We start from the raw sequence: 11,595 nt of genomic DNA on the forward strand, positions 1-11,595 counted from the left end.
TTTCATCAGTTTCTTACACTTCTCAGAGTACAGGTTTTTGCCTCCCTAGGCAGGTTTGTTGCAAGGTATTTTATTATTTTATTTTATTTTATTTTATTTTATTTTATTTTATTTTATGTGATGGTAAATGGGATTGTTTCCTTAATCTCTATTTCTGATATTTTGTTGTTAGTGTATAGAAATGCAACAAATCTCTGTATATTAATTTCATATCCTACTAATTTAATTAATGAGCTCTAGTGGTGTCTCTAGGATTTTCTATGTATAGTATCATGCCATGTGGAAACAATGACAGTTTTACTTCTTTCTTTCCAATTTGGATTCCTTTTCTTTTTCTTTTCTGATTGCCATAGTTAGGACTTCCAAAGCTATGTTGAATAAAAGTGACAAGGGTGAATGTCCTTGTCTTATTTCTGATCTTAGAGGAAATGATTTCAGATTTTCACTATTGAGTATAATGTTAGCTGTGGGCATTGCATATATGGCCTTTATTATGTTGAGATAGGTTCCCTCTATGCCCACTTTCTTGAGGGTTACTCTCATGAAAATATGTTGAATTTTATCCAAAGCCTGTCTGCATCTATTGAGATGATCATATAGTTTTTATGCTTCAATCTATCAATTTGTCATTGATTGATTTCCAGATATTGAAAAATTATTGTATCCCTGTGATAAAACCCACTCGATTGTGGTGTATGATCCTTTTAATGTTTTGTAGGATTCAGTTTGCTACTATTTTTTAAGGATTCATGCGTTTATGTTCATCAGTGATATTTGCCTGTAATTTTCTTTCATTGTGTGTGTGTGTGTGTGTGTGTGTGTGTGTGTGTGTGTGTGTGTGTGTGTGTTTGACATCTTTGTATGGTTTTGGTATCAGGGTAATCCCTGCATTGTACAGTGAGTTCAGAGGTAACCTTTCCTTTGCAATTTTTGGAACTTGAGAAAGATAGGTGTTAACTCTTCTCTAAGTATTTTGTAGAATTCACCTGTGAAACCATCTGATCCTGGGCTTTCATCTGTGGGCAGTTTTTAAATCACTGATTCAATTTCAGTATTGGTAATTGGTTTGTTCTTATTTTCTTCCATATATTATTGGAAGAATTAATATTGTTAAAATGTCTGTACTATCCAAGGAAATCTACACATTTAATGCAATCCTTATCAAAATACCAATGACATTTCCCACAAAGGTAGAATAATTTTAAAATTTGTATGGAAACACAAAAGACCCCAAATAGCGAAAGCAATTCTGAGAAAAAAAAGATGCCCAGGATGTCTTGGGGGTTTGCTGGTCTGCTGGTGATTGGCCATTACTTGACATTGTTGACTGCAGGGCCGAGGAGGTCCTGCTGCTTGTGTTGTCCAGTGGTATGTGGGGCTGGATTCTGGGCCCCCTAGTGATTGGAGCCAAGTCCTGGGGCAGCTGGGGGCTCAGTGAGTCCTAGGGCATCTGGCCTGCTACTGTGTCCCAGCCTAGCTAGCTGCATAGCCTGAAGCATAACAGTTCTAGTGCCCATGAGTTGGTGGTTGGGGCCATATCCCAGGACTAATAAGTGAAAGTGATGATCCAAAATTTTGCTTTGTAGCATTCGTGTCCTCATGGTAGGGTGAGGTCCCTAAAATATCTACTGTAGCATCTGTGTCTGCCAGATACACCCTGATTGGCTCCTGCCTCTCTGGGAGACTCTCCATGATCAATAAGTAAGATTTATCCAGGTACCTTTCAAATTACTTCTTCTGTCCTTAGTCTTAGAGCATGCGAGGTGTTGTGTGCACTCTTTGAGACAGGAGTCTCTGTTTCCCACAGCCCTTTGGTGTTCCAGAAATAAGCCCATTGGCCTCGAAAGCCAAACATTCTGAGCACTCACCTTCCCAGTAAAGGACCTCCAGGCTAGGACCCCAATGTGGGGCTCAAACTCTTCATTCCTTGTGGAGAACTTCTGCACTTTTAATTATCCTCCTGTGTTTGACTCACCTCTCTGTGGGTATTGGTCCTGACTATAGGGCATCTCTGCCTCTCCTACTCAGTTAATTCTGATTCCTTCATTTTTATCTTTAGTTGCAGATCTTTTCTTCAGGTCTTCAAGTTATTCACATTGATAGCTCACTTTTTTGTTGTTTTTTTGTGTGTGTGTGTGTGTTTTTGTTTTAAGCTCTTTATTGGAATTTAATTGCTTTACATTATTGTGCCAGTTTTTGCTGTACAAAAAAGTGAATCAGCTGTAATTATACATATATCCTTATATCCCCTCCCTCCCACAAATCCTTCCAACCATTCCAATCACAATCCATTAAGGCATCATCCATCATCAAGCTGATCTCTCTGTGTTGTGCAGAGGCTACCCATTAGCTATCTATTTTACGTTTGGTAATGTATATATATCAAGGTTACTTTCTCACTTAGTCCCAGGTTCCCCTTTGCCCTCCAACCCTTCGCCCTCCCCCCCGTGTCCTCAAGTCCATTCTCTACATCTGCATGTTTATTCTTGTCCTGTCACTGGGTTCATCAGTACCACTTTGTTAGGTTCCATATATATATGAGTTAGCATATCGTATTTGTTTTTCTTTTTCTGGCTTAATTCGCTCTGCATGACAAACTGTAAGTTCATCCACCTCACTACAAATAACTCAATTTCATTCTTTTTTATGGCTGAGCAATATTCCATTAAATATATATATATGCCACATCTTCTTTTCCCATTCATCTGTTGATGGGCACTTAGGTTGCTTCCATCTTGGCTATTGTAAATAGTGCTACAGTGAACATTTTAGTACATGTTTCTTCTTGGATTATGGTTTTCTTAGGGTATATGCCCAGCAATGGGATTGCTTGGTCATATGGTAGTTCTATTTTTAGTTCTTTAAGAAACCTTCATACTGTTTTCCATAGTGGATGTACCAATTTACATTTCCACCAACAGTGCAGGAGGGCTCTCTTTTCTCAGCACCCTCTTCAGCATTTATTGTCTTTGGTATTTTTGTGATGGCCATTCTGACTGGTGCAAGTTGATACCTCATGGTGGTTTTCACTTGCATTTCTCTAATGATTAGTGATGTTGAGCAGCTTTTCATGTGTTTGTTAGCCATTTGCATGTCTTCTTTGGAGAAAGGTCTATTTAGGTCTTTTGCCCATTTTTGGATTTTTTTTTTTTTTTGGTATTAAGCTGCATGTGCTGCTTGTATATTTTGGAGATTAATCCTTTGTCAGTTGTTCCATTGGCAAATATTTTCTCCCAATCTAAGGGTTGTCTTCTTCTCTTCTTTATGGTTTCTTTTGCTATTCAAATGCTTTTAAGTTTCATTAGGTCCCATTTGTTTATTTTTGTTTTTCTTTCCATTATTCTAGGAGGTGGGTCAAAAAAGATCTTGCTGTGATTATGTCATAGAATGTTCTGTCTATGTTTTCCTCTAAGACATTTATAGTGTCTGGTCTTATAGTTAGCTCTTTAATCCATTTCGAGTTTATTTTTGTGTATTGTGTAACAGTGTTCTAATTTCATTCTTTTACATGTAGCTGTCCAATTTTCCCAGCTCAACTTATTGAAGAGGCTATCTTTTCTCTATTGTATATCCGTGCCTCCTTTGTCAAAAATAAAGTGCCCATATGTGTATGGGTTTATCTGTGGGCTTTCTATTCTGTTCCATTGATGTATACTTCTCTTTTTGTGCCAGTACTATACTATCATGGTCACTGAGCCTTGTAGTATAGTTTGAAATCTGGGTGCCTGATTCCTCCAACTCCATCTTTCTTACCCAAGATTGCTTTGGCTATTTGGGGTCTTTTGCATTTCCATACATATCATAAAATATCTTGTTCCAGTTCTGTGAAGAATGACATTAGTAATTTGATAGGGATTGCATTGAATCTGTAAATTGCTTTGGGTAAGATAGTCATTTTCACAATGTTGATTCTTCCAATCAAAGAACATGGTATGTCCCTCTATCTGTATTGTCCTTGATTTCTTTCATCAGTGTCTTATAGTTTTCTGCATACAGGTCTTTTGCCTCCTTAGGCAGGTTTATTCCTAGGTATTTTATTCTTTCTGTTGCAATGATAAATGGGATTGATTCCTTAATTTCTTTTCCGGACTTTTCGTTGTAAGTGTATGCAAATTCTAGATAATTCTGTGCATTAATTTCATATCCTGCTACTTTACTAAATTCATCAATTAGTGCTGGCAGTTTTCTGGTAGTTTCTTTAGGGTTTTCTATGTATAATGTCATGTCATCCGCAAAAAGTGACAATTTTACTTCTTCTTTTCCATTTGAATTCCTTTTATTTCATTTTCTTCTCTGATTGCTGTGGCTAACACTTCCAAACCTATGTTGAATAATAGTGATGAGAATAGACACACTTGTCTTGTTCCTCTTATCAGAGAAAATGCTTCAGTTTTTCACCGTTAAGAATGATGTTGGCTGTTTGTTTCTCATATATGGCTTTTATTATGTTGAGGTAATTTTCTTACACACCCACGTTCTGGAGAGTTTTTATCATAAATGGATGTTGAATTTTGCTGAAAGCTTTTTCTGCATCTATTGTAATTATCATATGGTTTTTGTCCTTAAATTTGTTAATATTGTGTATCACATTGATCGATTTGTGTATTTTGAAGAATCCTTGTATTCCAGGGATAAACCCCTCTTGATCATGGTGCATGATATTTTTAATGAGCTGTTGTATTCTGTTTGCTAGTATTTTGTTGATGGTTTTTGCATATGTATTCATCACTGATATTGGCCTGTAATTTTCTTTTTTCGTGACATCTCTATCTAGTTTTGCTATCAGGGTAATGATGGCCTCATAAATGAGTTTTGGAGTGTTTGTTCTTTTGCTATAGGATAGGTGTTAGCTCTTTTCTAAATGTTTGTTAGAATTCACCTGTGAAGCCTTCTGGCCCTGGGCTTTTGATTGTTGGGAGATTTTTAATCACATTCTCAATTTCAGTGCTTGTAAATGGTCTGTTCATATTTTCTATTTCCTCCTGATTCAGCCTTGGAAGCTTGTACTTTTCTGATAATTTATCCATTTCTTCCAGGTTATCCAACTTATCAGCATATAGTTGCTTGTAGTAGTCTCTCATGATCTTTTGTATTTCTGCAGTGTTGTTTGTTACTTCTTTTTCATGTCTAATTCTGTTGATTTGCATCATCTCCCTTTTTTTCCTGATGAGTCTGACTAGTGGTTTATCAATTTTATCTTCTCAAAAAATCAGCTTTTAGTTTTATTTATCTTTGCTATTGTTTCCTTCATTTCTTTTTTGTTCATTTCTCATCTGATCTTTATGATTTTTTTCCTTCTGTTCATTTTGGGTTTTTGTTGTTGTTCTTTCTCTAATTGTTTTAGGTGTAAGGTTAGGTTCTTTATTCCAGATTATTCTTGTTTCTTGACATAGGATTGTATTGCTATAAACTTTCCCCTTAGAACTGCTTTTGCTGCATCTCATAGGTTTTGGGTCATCGTGTTTTCATTGTCATTTGTTTGCAGGTATTATTTGATTTCCTCTTTGATTTCTTCAATGATGTCTTCATTGTTTAATAGCATTCTGTTTAGTCTCCTTGTGTTTGTATTTTTTACATTTTTTTTTCCTGTAATTGATATTTAGTCTTATGGTGTTGTGGTCAGAGAACATGCTTGATATGATTTCTATTTTCTTGAACTTACCAAGGCTTGATTTGTGACCCAAGATGTGATCTATCCTGGAGATATTTCCGTGTGCTTTTGAGAATTGTATTCTGTAGTTTTTGGATGGAGTGTCCTATGAATATCAATTCCTTCAAGATGGCCTAATGTGTCATTTAAAGTTTGTGTTTCTTTATGTGTTTTCTGTTTGGATGATCTGTCCATTGTTGTAAGTGGGGTGTTAATGTCTCCTACTATTACTGTGTTACTGTCGATTTCCCCTTTTATAGCTGTTAGCATTTGCCTTATGTATTAAGGTGCTCCTATGTTGGGTGCATAGATATTTACAATTGTTACATCTTCTTCTTGAATAGTTCCCTTGATCATTATGTAGTTCTTCCTTTTTTCTTGTAATAGTCTTTACTTTAAGGTATAATTTGTCTAATATGAATATTGCTACTCAAGATTTCTTTTCAATTCCACTTGCATGGAATATCTTTTTCTATCCCCTTACTTTCAATTTGTATGTGTCCCTAGGTCTGAAGTGGGTTTCTTGTAGACAGCATATATAAGGGTCTTGTTTTCATATCCATTCAGCCAGTCTGTGTCTTTTGGTGGGAGATTTTAATCCATTTACATTTAATGTAATTATTGACATGTATGTTCCTATTACCATTTTCTTAGTTGTTTTGGCTTCGTTTTTGTAGGTCTTTTCCTTCTCTTGTGTTTCCTGCCTAGAAAAGTTCCTTTAGCAATTGATGTAAGGCTGCTTTGGTGGTGCTTAATTCTCTTAATTTTTGTTTGTCTGTAAAGTTTTGATTTATCTGTCAAATGTTAAGTGATCCTTGCTGGGTAGAGTATTCTTGCCTATAGGTTTTTCTCTTTCAAGTCTTTAAGTATTTCCTGTCCCTACCTTCTGTCCTGCAGAGTTTCTGAAGAGAGATCAGCTGTTATCCATATGGGTTTTATCTTATATGTTATTTGTTGCTTTTCTCTTGATGCTTTTAATATTTTTTCTTTGTGTTTCACTTTTGTTAGTTTAATTAATATGTGCTTCAGTATGTTTCTGCTTGGGTTTATCCCGTATGGGACTCTCTTCAGTTTTTGACTTGATTTACTATTTCCTTTCCCATGTGGGGGAAGTTTTCCACTGTAGTCTTTTCAAATATTTTCTCAGTCCCTTTCTTTTTTTCTTCTTTCTCTTGGACTCCTATGATTCAAATGTTGGTATGCTTAATGTTGTCCCTAACATCTCTGAGGCTGTCTTCCATTCTTTTTATTCTTTTTTCTTTTTCTTTCTCAGTGGCAGTTTTTCCCCCATTCTCTCTTCCAACTCCCTTACTCATTCTTCTGCTTCAGTTATTCTTCTGCTTATACCATCTAGATTATTTTTAATTTCAGTTGTTGTGTTGTTCATTACTGTTTGTTTGCTCTTTAGTTCTTCTAGGTCCTTATTGAATGTTTCTTGTGTTTTCTGTATTTTGTTATTGAGATTTTGGACCATCTTTACTATCAGTACTCTGAATTCTTTTTCAGGCAATTTGCCAATTTCTTCTTCATTTAATTGGTTTTGTAGGGTTTTATCTTGCTCATTTGCCTGCAAAGTGTTTCTTTGTTTTCTTGTTTCTGTCTAATATATAGTATTTGCTATCTCCTTTCTCTATGCTGCCTAGTAGTAATTCCTCTTGTCTCTCTTCTGTTTGGCTTGAGGTATCAAGTACTGGAGCTTTCTGGCCTTTAATTGGATTAGGAGCTTGGTGTTGACAATGAGACATCTGGGAGAGCACTTGCTGATTAATATTCCATGGGGTCAGGAGTTCTGTGGTGGTCCAACCTCTTGGACTCCATTCTGCTGCCTCTGAGCTCCAGGTTTGACCCTTGGCTGGAGCACTACGACCCTGGAAGCTGCACTGCACAGAGAAAAATGAGGTAGAAGGAGAGAAATGGGAAAAAATGGGTGGTGGTGTGGATGGGAAGAAAGGGAAACAACAGACAAATCCCAAAACTGGTGGTAAAAGCAATTCTAATCAGTCAAAATCACACAAGGAGATGTACACACTTGCACTTGCAAAAGGAGAAGAGGAAGAGAAACCAAAGAAAAGAGAGAGAGAGAGAAAAGGAAAACTAAGAAGGGAGTACTCACACCAATTACAAGCAAATCCACATACAAATATATACGGTAGAGATTAAACTAACAAATGTGTATAATCAGAAACAAGTCAAACATACCAGGAAGCCCTCCAATACTTCTAGGTAGGGCACTGCATCTGCTGTTGAGAGGAGTGTGGAACACTCAGACTGTGATTTGGTATTAGTCCTGTGTATTTGTCCCCACAGTCCACAATTGCCCCCTAAGTCTACAGCCTCTATTGTAGAAATCCTCATCTACTCAGGTGATCCACAGATGTAGGGTCTATCAAGCCTATTGTGGGTATTAAATCTGCTCCTCCTGTGGCTGTTTCCCTTTCTCTTCTTTGGTCTTGCAGTCCTCAGGGATCAGTTTTCGTTTGTGTCTCTTCTTTCCATGTGGGCCACTCTGAGGAGGTGGTTCCCCACCTATGCAAGAGGGGGCTAAAGAGGGTGATTGGGGTTCACTTGAAAATTCAGGTCGGGAGGAGGGAGGGATATGGCAGTCTAATAGAAATATGTGGGAGTGCTTACAGCAGCATAGGACACTGTGAACCTGAGGTGTGCCATGTGTTCTACCAGGGAAATTAGTCCTGGATGCGGGATCTTTGGCATTGGTGGGCTTCACCTATTGCCAGAAGGGTGTGGCCAATGACCTCCCTTACACACAGGATCCTTGGTGGTGGTGGTGGCAGGCAGTGATATGTTGTGGCACAGGGAGTGGCAGTCTCTTTGTTTTGATTTAGCAGCCACATGTCACAGTGGTTCCTGCGCAGCCACTGTTTGTGGAGCTGCAAGCTCCTCTCAAGCACCCTGAAACAAAGGTCTCCTGCCTTTCCATCAGGCTCAGGCTTTTCCCCAATCTCCATACCAGCTAGCTGTGGCACACTTGCCCCCCAGGCTGTTTTCATGCCACCAGCCTCAGTTCTCTCCCTGGTGTCTATTCTCTGAAGCCCAAGCCTTGGAGCCCAGCCACCACCACCACCATCGGTGAGGAGACTAGCATCTCTGGCTGGCGAGTACAGCTTGAATCCTCCATGTGGGAATCTTTCCGCTCTGCCATCCACACACCTGTTGTTGCTCTCTCTTTCTGGGGCTCCGAGGCTCCCCCCCCCATCTCAAACTACACTCTTAGTTCAGCAGTAGGCTGAGTAGTCTGAAGTAAACTCACGGGTCCTTGTACAGTGAAGTTAGTTATGCAGGAGCCAATTAGCTGATGCAGAGTGCAGAGATCAGGGTACTCTTCTCCTTTGTAATAGTTGTAACTTTTGATGCCCACAGGAGGAAAGAAAAGTCATACAAAATTACTTCATGTGTGAAGAGGAAGGAAAAGAAGGAAAACCAGAAGTTCAGAATCTTAGATGGGTTACTTTCTTCATTCCATGATGTTGTCTTTCTTTTTCCTACAGATTCTTTCATTTCTATGAATACTTTTCTTGACTGATTTCTTGTTTCTAAAAAGTGGATCACCAATACCTTTTGATTCATTAGGCCACTGCACATTCTTGTTTAAATTGCATATTTTTTTTCTTTTTAATTGATTTATGGCTCTATAAATAATTATATGATTGAGGTGATTGGAATATTTTCACTTTATATATTTACATGAGATAATTGCATTCAAATTAACTATTTGATTGATGTAAATAGTAAAATCATTCCATCCACTGGTTTATGCTCAGTTGTCTTGTAGTTATGATCAAAATCTTTAATCTTCACTATCTTTATTCTACTATTTGCTCTGTTGCAGTGTTACAGTTCAATTCTTGAATAAACTTAAGTAAAGCTTTTGGAAATGCAAAGTTTCCTGCACCAGGAGTAGTTTCTATATGGAAATTTTTGTGTTTGGATTGATGCATGCATATTTTGGAATATGGAGAACTCAGACATATAACATTTCTGGGTTTGTGTCAAGATAGGCTTCTTTCAGGGGCAGAAGGAGACCTATATGATTTTCAGAGGTATAAAGTGCTATCTTTAATCCAATTGTCCAGCAATTTTATGTGAAGTTTTATTGTAAGTTGTGGGTTCACAGATTCAGAGTAGAGACTTGTGGAAGTCCACAGATTCAGAGTAGAGACTTAGTATTATAAGGATGTTTCAGAAGAGGGAAGTACAGGTGATGTCAGTTAAAATTAGAAAATAAAAATCTGAGAAACCACACCATAATTCTAAAGCAATGCTAAAAGGATACCACAGGTACCTAAAATGGTATGTGACACATAGGAGACCATCATTAAATATTTGTTGAGTGAATAAATAACTTGAAAGGTAAGACTTCTTGACATATGAGTCTAATTAATTTAGGCTGAATTAAAGTTACTGATTACAGGTGGGCATATATTCATCTTTTAATTTAACATTAGTATCACCATCTCAGAACCTTCCTTAGAGCCCCCATCACTTCTTTGTTCCTAAGACTATAAATCAGAGGATTTAGCAAAGGGGTGAGAATAGGACCAAGTACAAAGAGGACCTGGTCCAGATTGGGATTATGATAAGAACTAGGCCTCATGTAGACCACCATGGCAGGGCCATAATAGAGGCACACTACAGTCAAGTGGGAGGAGCAAGTGGCTAGGGCTTTGTCCCTTGCCTCTGGGGATTTCATGTGGAGGATGGTGAGGAAGATGACAGCATAAGAGGACATGATGAGGGACAAAGGAATGAGGAGTACCACGATGCTTGTCATTACCACAGCCTTCTCATAGGCAGAGATGTCATCACAGACCAATTTTAGGATGGCCATGACCTCACAGAGGAAATGGGAAATCTCTCTGGAACCACAGATGGGAAAGTGCATAGTATAGACCATGTGCGCAAGTGATGTAAGGGCGCCCGCAGCCCACGAGATGGCAGCCATCTGCAGACAGACTTTCTGGCTCATGATGAGGGCGTATCTCCGAGGGTTGCAGATGGCCACATACCGGTCATAGGACATGAGGGTGATAAGGAGACACTCAGCAATTCCTAGAGTCAGGAAGAAGAAGATCTGAGTCCCACAGGCCACTCGTGATATGTTTCTCCTCCTGGAGCAAAAATTGGTTGCCATCTTGGGTATGGTGCTGGAGATTAATGTCATGTCCATGAGAGCCAATTGGCTGAGCAGGAAGTACATGGGCGTGTGGAGGTGAGAATCCCCGCAGATCAGGAGAATGAGGACAAAGTTCAAAATCAGAGCCACGATGTAAATCACAAGCATGGCACGCCAATGAAAACTCTAATATGTTTCATATCCAGGAAAGGGCCTAGGAGAATGAACTCAGTTCCTGAGGTTTCATTTCTTTTATCCATGCCTATGCTTTGTTGTAAATAATTAAATAACAGAAGAAAAACAGACAGTAAGATATTATGGAATGCTACAAACAATGAATTTAATCCTTCAAACCTCTTTCTCTCTCTTCTTAAACCAGGATTCATTGATCAATGCAAACATGTTAAAGAAGGCAATTGCAATTTTCACAGGCTTTAACCTGATTTCTGTCTCCCTTCACTCTTATTCCAGGAAATAGTCACTGGCCACAGAAATTACTGCACACTGCTATGGCCAAGTGTGCTGGGTGTAGGGGTGGGGGTGGGGGGGTCACAAAGATGGTTTCGCATCAGGGGAGGCTCTTCAAAGATAAGTTCTCCTGCAACATTTTTCCCCAAAATTTTGATTTCCAGGTTCAAATAGAACTTATTTTAACCTAACACCTTAGATGATTATGACATTCCCAATCACAAGGACTGTGTTTGGAAAAGAAAGTTGCCTCCATCAAGGCACTAAGAGAGAAAGTCAGTTGTCTTGAATTACATTACCATTGCCTTCCTCACTGATTATCTCTGTTAATAGTTTGTTATATTTT

At 38.3% G+C, this 11,595-nt stretch overlaps 1 pseudogene; it reads right to left on the reverse strand.

Moving 5' to 3' along the window:
• Positions 1–10,115: 10,115 nt before the first annotated feature.
• LOC130836401 (olfactory receptor 56-like) lies at positions 10,116–11,041 on the reverse strand (annotated as a pseudogene).
• Positions 11,042–11,595: the final 554 nt, after the last annotated feature.

The sequence above is a fragment of the Hippopotamus amphibius genome, chromosome 15, assembly GCF_030028045.1.
Source record: "Hippopotamus amphibius kiboko isolate mHipAmp2 chromosome 15, mHipAmp2.hap2, whole genome shotgun sequence".
Lineage (NCBI taxonomy): Eukaryota > Metazoa > Chordata > Mammalia > Artiodactyla > Hippopotamidae > Hippopotamus > Hippopotamus amphibius.